The sequence below is a fragment of the Hippopotamus amphibius genome, chromosome 7 (assembly GCF_030028045.1).
Source record: "Hippopotamus amphibius kiboko isolate mHipAmp2 chromosome 7, mHipAmp2.hap2, whole genome shotgun sequence".
NCBI classification, from domain to species: domain Eukaryota; kingdom Metazoa; phylum Chordata; class Mammalia; order Artiodactyla; family Hippopotamidae; genus Hippopotamus; species Hippopotamus amphibius.
Genome location: NC_080192.1, coordinates 52,423,607 through 52,436,776, shown reverse-complemented (window position 1 = coordinate 52,436,776; position 13,170 = coordinate 52,423,607). Strand labels below are relative to the sequence as shown.

Here is a 13,170-nt window from a genome sequence, read left to right as displayed (position 1 = left end):
GATAAATAAATAAATTTAAAAAAGAAATCCTTCTCAAACAGTATTTTATCCAAACTATTATATTCTTTTTTTTTTTAATTTAAAAAAAATTTTTTTTCTTTATTGGCTGCATTGGGTCTTTGTTGCTGCGCACCAGCTTTCTGTGGTTGCGGAGAGCGGGGGCTATTCCTCACTGCAGTGTGCGGGCTTCTTATTGTGGTGGCTTCTCTTGTTGCGGAGCATGGGCCCTAAGCATGTGGGCTTCAGTAGTTGTGGCTCATGGGCTCAATAGTTGTGGCTTGCTGGCTCTAGAGCACAGGCTCAGTAGTTGTGGCACACGGCCTTAGGTGCTCCATGGCATGTGGGATCTTTCTGGACCAGGGCTCGAACCCGTGTCCCCTGCATTACCAGGTAGATTCTTTAAATTTTATTTTTTTTATTTATTATTTTTTTGGGGGTACACCAAGTTCAATCATCTGTTTTTATACACATATCCCCGTATTTCCTCCCTTACTTGACTCCCCCCCCCATCGAGTCCCCCCCACCCTCCCTGCCCCAGTCCTCTAAGGCATCTTCCATCCTCGAGTTGGACTCCCTTTGTTATACAACAACTTCCTACTGACTATCTATTTTACAGTTGGTAGTATATATATGTCTGTGCTACTCTCTCGCTTCGTCTCAGCTTCCCCTTCACCACCCGGCCCCTCCCAAAAGCAGGTGGATTCTTAACCACTGTGCCACCAGCGAAGCCTCCAAACTATTATATTCTGAAATATAGTAGTATGACTTTTAAATAATTAGAATGCTTTAATAACAGATATCTTAATCAGAATGTTTCATTTTTATTGGATAATTAAGGTACTTAGCTTTATCATTATTCATCAAAACCAAATATACATAAAATAAATCGTGGGCATTTTCCTTAGATTTACCGTCTCAAAATGGACTAGAAATGTTGGCCAGTAGAAATGTAAAAATCATGTGAAGGGAATGAAGATCCAAATCTGTTGAATTAGGTGACATATTTTAACTCAATTGATTATCTGATAGAATTTTAGTGCTGAGTGGACCTTTAGAAATGATCAAATTAAGCTCCTCATTTAGGGAGAACATCACAGAGACTCAGATTAACTAAAGTCCCACGTTGGCACTGTAACCCAAATTTTTATTTTAATTTAGGTCCCTACTGCGTATGTGCTACTGTGCTGGGAGCTTTAGGCAAGACAGTACCAGAATTCTGGCCAATTAAAGCTATCCAAGGACTAAATAGTAACAGCTAAACTTTGTCAGGTACTATCCTAAACACTTGACATAATCAGCTCTTTAAATTCTTCCAGCAGCCCTCCAAGGTAGGTGAGGCACAGAAAGGTTAAGTACTTTGCCCAAGGTCACACAGCTTAGGAAGTCTCAAAAGGCTCAGCTCACACACTCTACTCCCTTTTTCATGGTGATTATAGCTGAAGGCAGACCATTATGTACCAACAGAAAGGTTCAGGCAGAGGCTTTGGAGATCCAAAGAGAGAGGTCCACACTGAAGATTAAGAAAAATTCAGAGAGGAAAAGGTCTGAAAATGGACAGGATTTTAGTAGTAGGAGAGATGGGGAGACGTTGCAGCAGATTTTTGAGGCTAAATGAGCAATGTGAGCCAAGGCATACAATTAGGACAAACACAAGGCATAGTCATAGAATTTCCCTCTGGAGCCGTATCTAGAGAGAAAGGAAAAAAAATCAGAAGTTGAACTATTTCAGGAGAGAACCAAATGAGATTATAAAGAACATAGGCAGCAAAAAATACTTAGACATCTGGTCAAAAGCAATTTGAAAACTCAAAAAGCTTTCTTGCATAGATTAACAAAGGCCTCTCACTTTTCTTCTTTTTTTCTCTCTTCTTTTTAATAAATGGAGTGAGAAGTATTGGATTTGAGAAACAGGTTTATGTGTCAAGTTCTAAACTGTTTTTCATTAAAAGGATTCCATATCATTCTTTCCATTTTAGTTGATGCTACAATTCCAAGGGTTTCAGGTCTTTTATGATTTTAAAATTCCCAGTGTCTCGTGTCCTCAGCTTAAATATTTCATATACTAAACCTTATAACTTAAATGTCTACTATATGCATGTAATGTTGAAGACATGTGAAACATTTCCCTGAAAAGAATTAATGATTTAAAATTGCAGGTGACTGTGAAATTCTAGTGAATTTCTTGGCCTTTCATTATGCATGTACTTTCCCCCTCAGTGTTGCCAACTGCTTGAAACTCTCCCTTTGCCACTTCTGCTGCGGCTGTGTTCACTCTGGCCCTGGTTAATATGTATTCCAAGTGCCAATTTGTGGGTATTATTTTTTTCAGTAGCTTAAACTTGTATTTCAGGGACTCTGAAGACTTCGTATGAAAACTCTTTTTGAAACAAAGACTTTCTGAATGACCTTCTCTATCACTGACTTTCTCTATTGACTTGTTGGGCAAGGATTAAGTCTCTTTGCGGCTCAGTTTCTTTGATCCGTAGAACAAAGACCATCCCTCTGCTCTCAGCCTTCAGGTGTGTGAGAGTAAACAAATGAGCATTGACACTAAGCACTGGCTGAGGCTATTGTGGGCTTTAAAGATATGATGGGGGGGTATTTTATTAATTTTTGTAGCAACTATTAAACCACTGTGCGCCAGTTACCACTACAAGTGCTTGGCATGTATTAATTCATTCTATCTTCACAACCTTAGAGGTATGATTCTTATTACCAATTACAGGTGAGAAAACTATGGAACGTGGTAAAAGGCAAAACAAGGAACTGAACCTAGGCAGTCTGATTCCTGAATTTAACCATTAGAGCTGTTGAGAAATGGAATAGGTTATCTTTTAAGACAGTGCTCTCCTCCTTTGTAGAGTGGCTGCCCAGCACGTGTATGGAGAGGGTTTGTGATTTGTAAGTTTCTAGGATTTATAGAATGCAGTTATTCAGCATTTTTCCCAAATCCAGAATCTGTTCCCTGTCTCTAAGTCAGCTAAAGGGGAAGTATTAAAAGCATAGTCGCCTCAGCTGTAAAATTGTTAGGGGATCATCTCTGTTGCATCCAGGTGATATACACCGAGTGGCTGGGAAGGGCCTTTCAACAAATTTGTAGGTCCCGTAAATGTACTGATGACAAACAGCACTGCCATCAATAAGCTAGACTAGTGAGGTGTTTCCATGTATGGCGTTGGGTGCTGGGCTGGATAGAGGTCTCCACAGCTCTGTGTAAGCTTCCTAGGGCTTCCTGGAGAAGCTGACGCCTGATTTTATTGACAAAGGAAAGGTGGGAAGGGCCTTCCAAAAAAAAATTCACGTATAAGGAAGAGCACAGGTGCATGAAAGCATATTGCCGGTGCAGGGAACTCCATGCACTTGAATATTGCCAGAGTATTAACAAATCATTGATGTCATAATAAAGGGAATATTAAGCTGGATTTTCTTCAGATCCTCTGCTCTTACCACTCTCTCTTTACCCCACTGCAAATGAAGTGCTTGAGGGACAAGGAAGGAAAATATCTTCTGCAAAATTAGAAGTTCCTAGATAAAATGACATTTATTTCATGTTAAAAATCGCTGATCATTGTGAAAAGGGCAGATATTATACCAAATTGTTCACTACTCTCATGGAAAAATTATCCTTATGAACCTAGTATAAACCAGTAGAGAATAAAATATAATTGGATTTCTAGTAATAGACTGTAAAGGAATCAAAAAGGACAAGGCCTATTTGTGGTACATTGTATGGGACTCAAGATAGTTTTACTGAATGTGAGTGTTCTTTGAGGGTTCATTCGAGATAAACAAAACCAATAACCCTTGCCTATGACTCAAAGACTTGAATTAGAAGCTGCCTCTAGTGACTACTGGAATTAGAGCTAGCCCAGATTAAGGTTAATAAATATAGATTGCTCATCTTACAAATAGAAACATTTTCTTTCTAAGAAGGCAGAAAATAATTTATCCTCTTTAGGATAAATGAGTCATTTTTCATTAAATATTTTTATTAAAGTAGCAAAATCTGGTGAAACTAATTGTAATTTATATTGCCATATAAAAAATATTATTAAATTTAGCACTTTGAAAAAGATGACAAATGCCCTGATTTAACTTAAATATAACAGTCAAAGATAAAAGCAGGTAGCAAATCCTTGTGTCAACCCTGCACCTACCAGATAGTTCCTGGGTTTTCCTCCTTAATGAGCACTTGATGATTAATCACTAATCGGTTTGAGAGCTAATTAAAGTCACTAGAGTGATAGATACCCCAGTTTAAGATTCATCAATATAATAGTGCATTAGACTATACAGGCATTGTTCATTTCTAGATATTTTCTGTGCCACAGAGCAGATGAGTTATCGCCTCAGAGCCCCTGGAGAATTCTAGGAGGAATCTTATGTCCTCGGCATAGCATGGTGTACTATTTGCTGCCTCAATCAACAGAAGCAGGAGGTAATTAGTATAATTCGTTGTTACATGGGTTTTTCCTTTTGGTTAAAATTTATCTACCATCTACCCTGACCCTGAAAAAAATCACCCTCTTAAGCAACTGAGAAGTGTGTTTTATATATCTGTATTTCCCCAAACGATAAATTCTTCTGGTATTTAGTTGTTGTAAAATTAATAAGTGAAATCATGGACTCATAGAATTTTAGAGTTGGAAAAGGCCTGAGTGATTACACGGTCCCACCACATCCTTTATAGGTAAGAATGCTGTGGGCCCAGTGGGTTAGACAGAGCCTTGCTGCAAGGTCACAGTCAGGGCATGGGATACTTAGGGTTCACACCCTTGGATATTTAAGACATGAAAGCTCCTTCTACTAACACTGCTCTTGAAGGCTCTTGCTGAAGAGGGAGAAGAAAACAGTAAATCTCCAATAGAAAACAAAACAGGAATGACAGTCTGGATGTTCTCACATAGACTGCTAGATGCCATCCTATATTATTTTCTCGGAGCACCATCAAATATTCTCCTTTTCAAGGGATATATTCAAATTCTCATGAAAAGAAGCCTTCTAGTTACACAATCAGTTTTTCTTTCTATGATCAAGCTTCTGGTTTGTGCTTTTTCTTTCATTCCACACTTTTTAAAGTGTTTGAGGTTCACAGTTTGATTTGATTGGCCCCCTAATTTTGGTCCTGTTGGGAGACCCCATGTGTCATCTCTGATAGATGAAGGTCACACTGAGGGTCAGTTATAACACTGTTTTGCAGCAAAGCTAGGACCCAAATCCAGGTCTATTGGATTTTATAGACCTAAGCTCTTTCCATTAAAATGCTGCTCTTTGTAATTACTCCTGGAACAAAATCTTGGACACCACACGGAACAGAATAGAATTATTTTTGTGACTTTTGTTAGCCTTACTTCCTCCCTTTGCATATGTGTTCTCTGTTTTCCCTTTGTTTTGTTTATTCTCTGTATCTCTGTTGCCCTGTCATTTGGTTGATTGGCAGTTCCTAGCCAGCAGGGTCCAGTTCCAGACAATACTTTTTGTTCAAAGCATTTGTTTAGATTATAAATAATTTGATGATAAATTCAGACTGTTATACTGATTTCATTTCAGTGGAGCCACAACATACCTCAAGCTTTCTTTGATAAACTAGCTATAAAGATGGGATCTCATGCTATTTAATTGTTCATCTAGAGCTATTTGCTCATTTCTAAAGAGCTCTGCTAAAATTCTTACCATACGCATAAATGGAAATATCACTTATTTGCTTCCCTTTACCTCTGTTGGAAATGATAGTCTTTCCAGTCGTGGAGAAAGAATTACCTATTATTAAAATGAAATATTTTGTGGTATTTTTTTTCAAATAGCAATAGCTGACATTTATTGTGCACTTATTATATGTCAAGCTCTTTTCTCTGTGCTCTTTACGTGTCATGACACATGTAATCCTTCCAACTACCCTATGCATGCAGTGAGTAAGAATGTTATGCCCATTTTACATTGGAGAAATGGAGGCACAGAAAGGCTGAATTACTTGCTCAAGATCACACAGTAAAGTGCAGAGGCAGGATTTGAGCCCAAGCGGTCTGTTCTGTGAGTCTAAGCTCTTAACCGCTAGTATACTACCTCTCAAAGTGAGTTCTCCTGTTAATGTTACTTCTCAAATATAATTAAGTTTTGTAAATTCTGCTTTCATTGACTTATAGAGAACCATACACGCCTGGAGAAGGGAGGTGGGAAGAGTTCATCATTGTAACAGTCCTACTGACCACTCATTACCTCAGGGATCAGGACTTTTCCAGCCCTTATGCCACAAATGAGAATAAAAAATACCAATAAATGTCACTCATAGGCCTTAAGTGGGAGATGGGGCATTGGGGTGGGAACTGAGATCCATTGTAGGCATTGACTGAGTAGCATTCATGTTGACGGTGGGCTTCTCCTATCTTTATATTGGGTTTGTTGTTGTTGTTGTTTTTTGCGGGGGGTGGGGTTGGCCACAACATGTGGCATGTGGCACACGGGGTCTAGTTCCCCGACCAGGAATGAAACCCATGCCCCCTGCATTGGGAGTGTGGAGTCTTAACCACTGGACCACCAGGGAAGTCCCTATCTTCACACTGTTTATATAAATAAAATATATCCCCCCTCCCACCCCACCTTTCTCTCCAGGTGAGCTTCCGGACTTAAATATAAGCTGATTAAAAAGAAGCCTAGGAGTCCTTCTCCACCTGACTCCCACTCAGCCTACCCTGGAGTCCATGACCGCCTCCCTCCCTCCTATCTGTCTTCAGTTAGAGTCGGCCTGCCTTTGTGTCTTTCATCTCTAGCTTCAAAGCCTAGCACAATGCCTGGCTTAGGGATACTCAGGAGGTGTTTGGTGGATGAATAAGTGCAGATCATTTTACACTGCTCCCTGAAACCCGGGTAATTTTCCAGTAAATTACATTTAATTTTACAGTAACTATCAGCATACACTGAAAAGGGTGCTAATGATGAAGATGGACATGGGAGAGGCTAGAAGCCTTTCTGAATATAACTAGTTCATAAAACACGTATGCTGCATCTATGCCAGCAACTCCTGGGTACTCATCACTGGTATATTGGATTAGTTTTTAAGAGGTTTTGCCTGTCCCAAGTTGCAATATGAAACAGCAGGAGAGGCCTCCATCAGGTCTGCTTTTGTTGTACTCGGTTCTCCAGCTGCTTTGCCTTTGGGAGGCAGAGCCTGCACCTGTCTGCTTAGAGCCAGGATACAAAGCCAGCTAGTCTGGCTTCTACCTCACACTTTAGACACTGTCGAGAAACACAACTGCCCCCCTTGTTATGTGCTTGCCATGCATTGTATCCCTTGATCCCGATTTTACCGGAGAGGAACTAGGCCTCAAAAAAGTTGAGAAACTTGCCCAGCTGATAAGCAGTAGCACGAGAACTCAAGTCCAGGCCTGCCTGGCTCTGTACTCATCACCAAGTTTGGCTCAGTGTGCTCAAGGGCAGGAAAGCTCAAGGCTTCAGCAGGCAATGTTATGATGTTCTCTTAAAGGTAGTTCCTGCTCACCGCCCCTATCTAACTAAGCTCCAGAGACACAGCTTGGCTTAGCAGGGGCCACAGCCCAGACAGAGGGACTGAGGCTGTGTGGGCCCCTGGAGGAGCCAGGCTTCCAGCATAGCTCCTGGGGCTCCGCCTAGGGTGGCCTGGGAGCCCTGCCTTCCCTGTGACCCTGAGAGCTTCCTAGGAATGGACTGCCAAGGCAGTGGTCCTGCGCTGATGAGGTTTTGTTAATCTAGCACTGGCAGAAACAGTTACACTTAGAGCCCTCTCGTGTATTGATTATAGAAAAGGGATCTTTCTCTTAGATAGATTGTCAATATGTAAGGAAACCTAAAAAAATGTAGTTTCTCAGGAGAGCTTTTTGTGGTTGATAGATTTCGTAAAACAGAGGCTGTGTATGGAAGTAGGAAATATTGTCACTAACATGTTGCTTATCACCAGCACCCACAACCATGACACCTTTTTTTGGTGGGTTTTTTGGGGTTTTTTTTTTTTTTTTTTTTTTTGAGGAGCCGTAAGTCCCAGTGCTAACTGTATATTTCACAAATGATTCAGAACTATCTACTGTCCCATCCGTCCAATCCCAGGTATTTATTGGTGGCACAGTTATGGATGCCAGGGTTGGAGAGTAGCAAGCCAGTCATGTAGTGTTTGTTAAATGAATGAATGAATGGGCAAGCTGAATATAAAGGGATTCCTGTTCTTCATTTGTTTCTCACCAGCTGCCTATTTTATTCCTCCTGTATGTAAGGCAACATTAAGGACCTGCAGGTGCCTAAGATATGGTTGGTGGCCTCATTGAACTTATAGGACAATCCGTGATACTGAATGGTACACAAATATCTGTGACACACGGCAGAGAGTCTGAAGTGGTACCAGTAAGTGGGTCTTGGAGGTCGGAGGAACAAGATAACCCTGGCTGGAGACCCAGGGAACACTTAACAGTAGGTTGAGCTTTGACCTTGCCTCGAAAGATGAGTCAAAATTGTGATAGGAGGGGGTGGTGGGAGAGGGCCTCCCAGGCAGTGGGGTTGGATTGTCTTGGGAAGATGGGGAGGAAGTTAAGTGATTGACTCAGAGTAGTATACAGAGTGCTGCTTGGGCTGGTGTTGGAACCAGAGTGTGAGGGCATTTGAACTGCTTGGTGGAAGGAGTCATGTCAGGTTTAAGAAAAGGTCAGAGAACGTGAGAACAGAGAAAAGGCCCTGTAGCTGTCATTCTGGATTCTCTTTTCTCCTTTCCATTCCCTCTTTTTCATGCTAAATCAGGTCACTTCACACCCCAAACCATCCCATCCTGCCTGTCTTCACCAGATTACTACTAAGGTACTGCTTTGACCATACTGTTCACACCTCTGTGGATTCACCAACCCCCTGCAGAATAAATTCTGTACTGTTTAGTTGGGATTTCAAGGCTCTCCTCACCTGGCCCAGTCGTATTCTTGAGCTCAGTTACCCCATCATCCACTACCCCGGACCCTCTTCTTCACCATCTTGGTCTCCTCATGCCCACCTCACCTGTGTGGTTCCCCTGCCCCATTACATCTTTGCTGATACTGGCCTTTCAGCCCAAATGCACTCTCCCTTCATCATTGTTCATAAGACTCTCCAAGGCCCATTTTTTAAATTCTGAAAACTTAAACTTTTAGAAGATGGAAACCAAGTCTTTATTTTTATACCCATCAGTGCCATACTGGTGCTAAGCACCAAGCAAATGTTAAATGAATAAATAAGTATCTTTCATTCCTTCTTTTCCTCTATTCCTAAATATGACCAGGAGTAACTATACCCCCCAGGTAAATAATGCGTTAGACTTTCCGAAGGTCATAGCATAGCAGTCCAGAACACTGAGTCTGGAGCCAGACTGCTAGACTACCAGCCAGTGCCCTGCCAATCACCAGTTGTATGACCTTGAGCAAATTATTTAACCTCTTTGTACCTCGCTTTTCTCATCTGTAATGTGGGGAGATTAAAGGTACCTACCTCATAAGCGTTTTTAGAAAGATTAAATAAGCTATTATTTGTAAAATGCTTAGAACAATGTCTGGCATGTAGCAGGCATTATATGAGGGTGAGAAAAATTATCTGCACTCCAGTTATATTAAAACTTCTGTAAATTCTATAGCCAGAGTGTGGATAATTTTTGATTCACCCTCATATAATGTTTGTTTAGCTAAATAGATACACATTACATATGTGTCCATATATATTAGTGATACAGGTTGTATATGTATATATACACACATCTGCTCAGTAAAGTTTCAGTTGTACCCACACACAGGAACCACGCACATTGGGTATCCCCAGCAACCTTGTAAAGTAAGCCTAAGTGTTAAATAACTCTCCACAGCTAGTAACTGGGACATCCACTCCTGGAACCGTGTCTTCTAACTTCTGAGCCGGCAGTCAAAAAGTAGAATTTATATCCTTAATTCACTGATCTCCAACACGCGGACAGTTTTCAGATACATCATGGATTTTTTGACAATGAATGTTGAAATTTACTATGGATACTTTATTTTGATGTAAAGTACAAGAGTAGTGTCAGATCCGTTATATAGGTCTGTCAGTAAGAAAAAAAATACATATTAACAGCTTCTGTCCAAAAGTTTTTGTATAGGATTTCACAGTCTCACAAAGAAATTCATGATGTGGTCACTCTCTTCTTGACTGTATTCTTCCTGCAGTTAAAGAAAGCAGGAGCAGGGAAGATAAATTGAGTGTGTTCAATGGAGAATTATTCATGAGGTTTTAGTAGAAAAGAATTCAAATCAGAAAATATGCTATTGGAGTACATTTAAGTGGATGTATGCCTGTCATGTCATTTGGTATGCAAAGGCTTATGTTTGCATTAAGCTGATGCAGAAGCTGTTATTTTCTTTGCAGTATATATTCAAAAGCTTTCTTTTACTTCTCTGAAAAAGAGAGAACTGTCTGTTATTTTATTTTAAATACAAAACACATTTAACTTCTGTCAACAGCTTACATTTTAAATAATGCAGTTTGTACTGGCATTCATTATCTGCAATTAGAGTTCTCAAGAAGCTTTTAGTGTTTTTCTCTCCAGCTTTTAAAATTCATTCATTGTAACTGCTGACATTTTAGAGAACAGCAGAAACCCTAAGTCAAACTGGAAAAATGGAACAAAGAAATTACCTTTCTGGAAATTACCATTGAACCGGGAGGAGAATCCTCAGCTATTGTGCTAAACCACATTGTGATGAGATATCTACACCCACTTCTTGCCAGTGTTAGGTCAGACTCAAACGTTTTCCTTTTAACCCAGGCTAGTTAATCAGAAACACCATGCTAGCAGCCAGCTCAGAATCCTTAGTTAATAAAGCTTAGTTTGTGCAAATTACCTGCTTACACTAGGCCTCAGCATCTTAGTAAAGCAAGAGTCAGGAGGTCAGGTCTTTTCCTCAGGATGTGTTTAAAAGCAAGATTTCTCAGTTACCCAGGTCTGTCTGGGATGCCTTTTCATCCAACTATGATGGGAGTCACGTGTACTCATTTCGTCCTTCCTGTCTATTAGCAAGAAGACAGCTGAGCAACTGTGTGTGTGTGACACTGGCTTTTTTCACCCTCTCATTTAAAGATGTAACTGGAACCAGGACCCAGATGGCATGTGGCTTTGCTTCAGGCGGGGAGTATAAACAGAGCCAAGCCTAGAAATGCAAGGTGTGTAGTAGATTCACTGACCTTGCTGTTTGCCCAGCTGCAGGGTGACTCCCTTCTCATTCCCCAGCTGCTTCCTAATGCTGTCTTATTTTTCTTTCAAACTGGAGTAGCCAACCAAACTCCCCCCCCCACCCCACCCCCCCCACCCCCGGGCAGATTTGATAATTACTGAAAACAGACAGCTTTGCAATTAAGCAGAGCTCAGAGAAAGCTGCCACAACTTTGTAGTTTAGCGGGCACTTTGTTCTTGTTTAGCACAGCCTTTGATGTAATTTGCTAGCTTATAATTTTAAGGAAAGACATCATCAGATTTTGTGAAAACAAGTTAAGGCTCTTCATTAACCCCATGTTTCACTCTTCAAAATAGTCATCTTGAGAATGTGTATTAAGTTGAACCTTAAGTGCTGAATTTCTACCTTTTTCATATAACCCACAAAAAATAGCAATTTGGTCCTGCCTAAGTAAATATATTTATCCCAGTTATGCTTCCAGTCCTTAAACTATTTTAAAACTCTTTTGAAATGAGAAAAGTCATTAGCTAGGTAGGTCTCTGATAGATCAATAAACAAAAATTGTATTTTCATATACCAACAACAAAAAAATTGCAAGCAGAGTTTAAAATGAACTCCATTAGAGAGCATGAAAAAATGTTAAATGCCTAAGGAAATAAGTAGATCCCCCTTATTTGTGGAGGATATGTTCAAAGACACCCCTCCCCCAGTGGATGCCTGAAATCGTGGATAGTTCTAGACACTATGTATAAAGTGTTTCCTATACATATGTACCTGTGATAAAGTTTAACTTATAAATTAGTCGCAGTAAGAGGTTAACAACAAAAAAATAATAAAATAGAATAGTTATAACAATATACTGTAATAAAAGTTATAGAAATGTAAAAAAAAAACCATTACATCAGTCTCTTTAACATAACTATACCTTAGTTATAAAATTGACTTTGAATAACTTACAGTTATTTACAGATGGAATAAAATCTGTTTTGTGTGGATGAGAATTTGACATAGATTTTGAGAATGAGCCAGCACTGATTACCTGGGAGCTGGGTTCTGGGATGTTCCTTGAGACGTCAGTTGCATTGGATGTGTGTTGTTTCTTTTAAGGATTATAGTCGTGCTCAAATTAAACAGGTTTCAGAATTATCCCCGATGTCTGACTCTGTATATAAGAGCAGATTGAAATCATATTGGAAAACTGGTTTTCGGGTAAATCTCTGAAAATCTGTATCTAAGAATACAGAGATTATATATAGATGTGATAGATATTAACATAACAATAAATAATAAATACTTATGTAAAATTTTAAAAAGATGTTTATTAAGCATCTATGTTATCTAAGGTGCTCTGGGAAATAACTATATAGATCAGGGTTTTTTCAAATTAGCAGAGTGTTAAATAGGCAGTATGTATCAAAAGCCTAAAAAATGTGCAGATTCTCTAACCCTGCAGTTCTGCTTATGGAAATGTATTATAGGAACTATGACACAGTTTTGTGCACATTTTTGTAACAATAGTGTAACCAAGATTTTTAAGGGCTTAAAATTTTTATTTTTTTTAAATTAAAAGATTTTAATTGAGGAATGATTATATATTTGCAATATACATGGAAAGGATACATTACAAAATTTCATCTCCTATATATTCCTAAATCTATTAAAATGCAAATTACTTGTATCATTTCTAAGAGAAGAAACAAGATACACTATATATGAAGGCTTTTCAGCACAGCTTTATTTATAAAAAGCAAGAAGTTGAAATATTCTAAAATGTCCAACAATAGGGAATTCATTGTTATGCCACAGTCATGAAGAAACACTACATAGCCCTTATTTGTGGTATAGGAAAATGTTGATATTTTTAAGTGGAAAAGAACATAGGAGATTAAAAATTATAAATACAGTATGATCCAGACTTTTTAAAAGGAGAAATGATATGTATCATTTCTAAATGAAGAAGTGTGTGTGTGCGTGTGTGTGTGTGTGTGTG

General features: G+C 39.3%; 1 protein-coding gene across 7 annotated transcripts in view; it reads left to right on the top strand.

The window, feature by feature from the left end:
• Positions 1-13,170, top strand: part of SRGAP1 (SLIT-ROBO Rho GTPase activating protein 1) — a 264,983-nt gene that overhangs the window by 170,455 nt on the left and 81,358 nt on the right. Inside the window, exon 1 of one of the 7 annotated variants that reach the window (XM_057741463.1) lies at positions 11,142-11,169. The exons of the other annotated variants lie outside the window; for them this stretch is intronic. The gene's annotated coding sequence lies outside the window, so the exon portion shown is untranslated. Of the gene's footprint in view, positions 1-11,141; positions 11,170-13,170 lie in introns of those variants that run through there. 7 annotated transcript variants of the gene reach the window in all.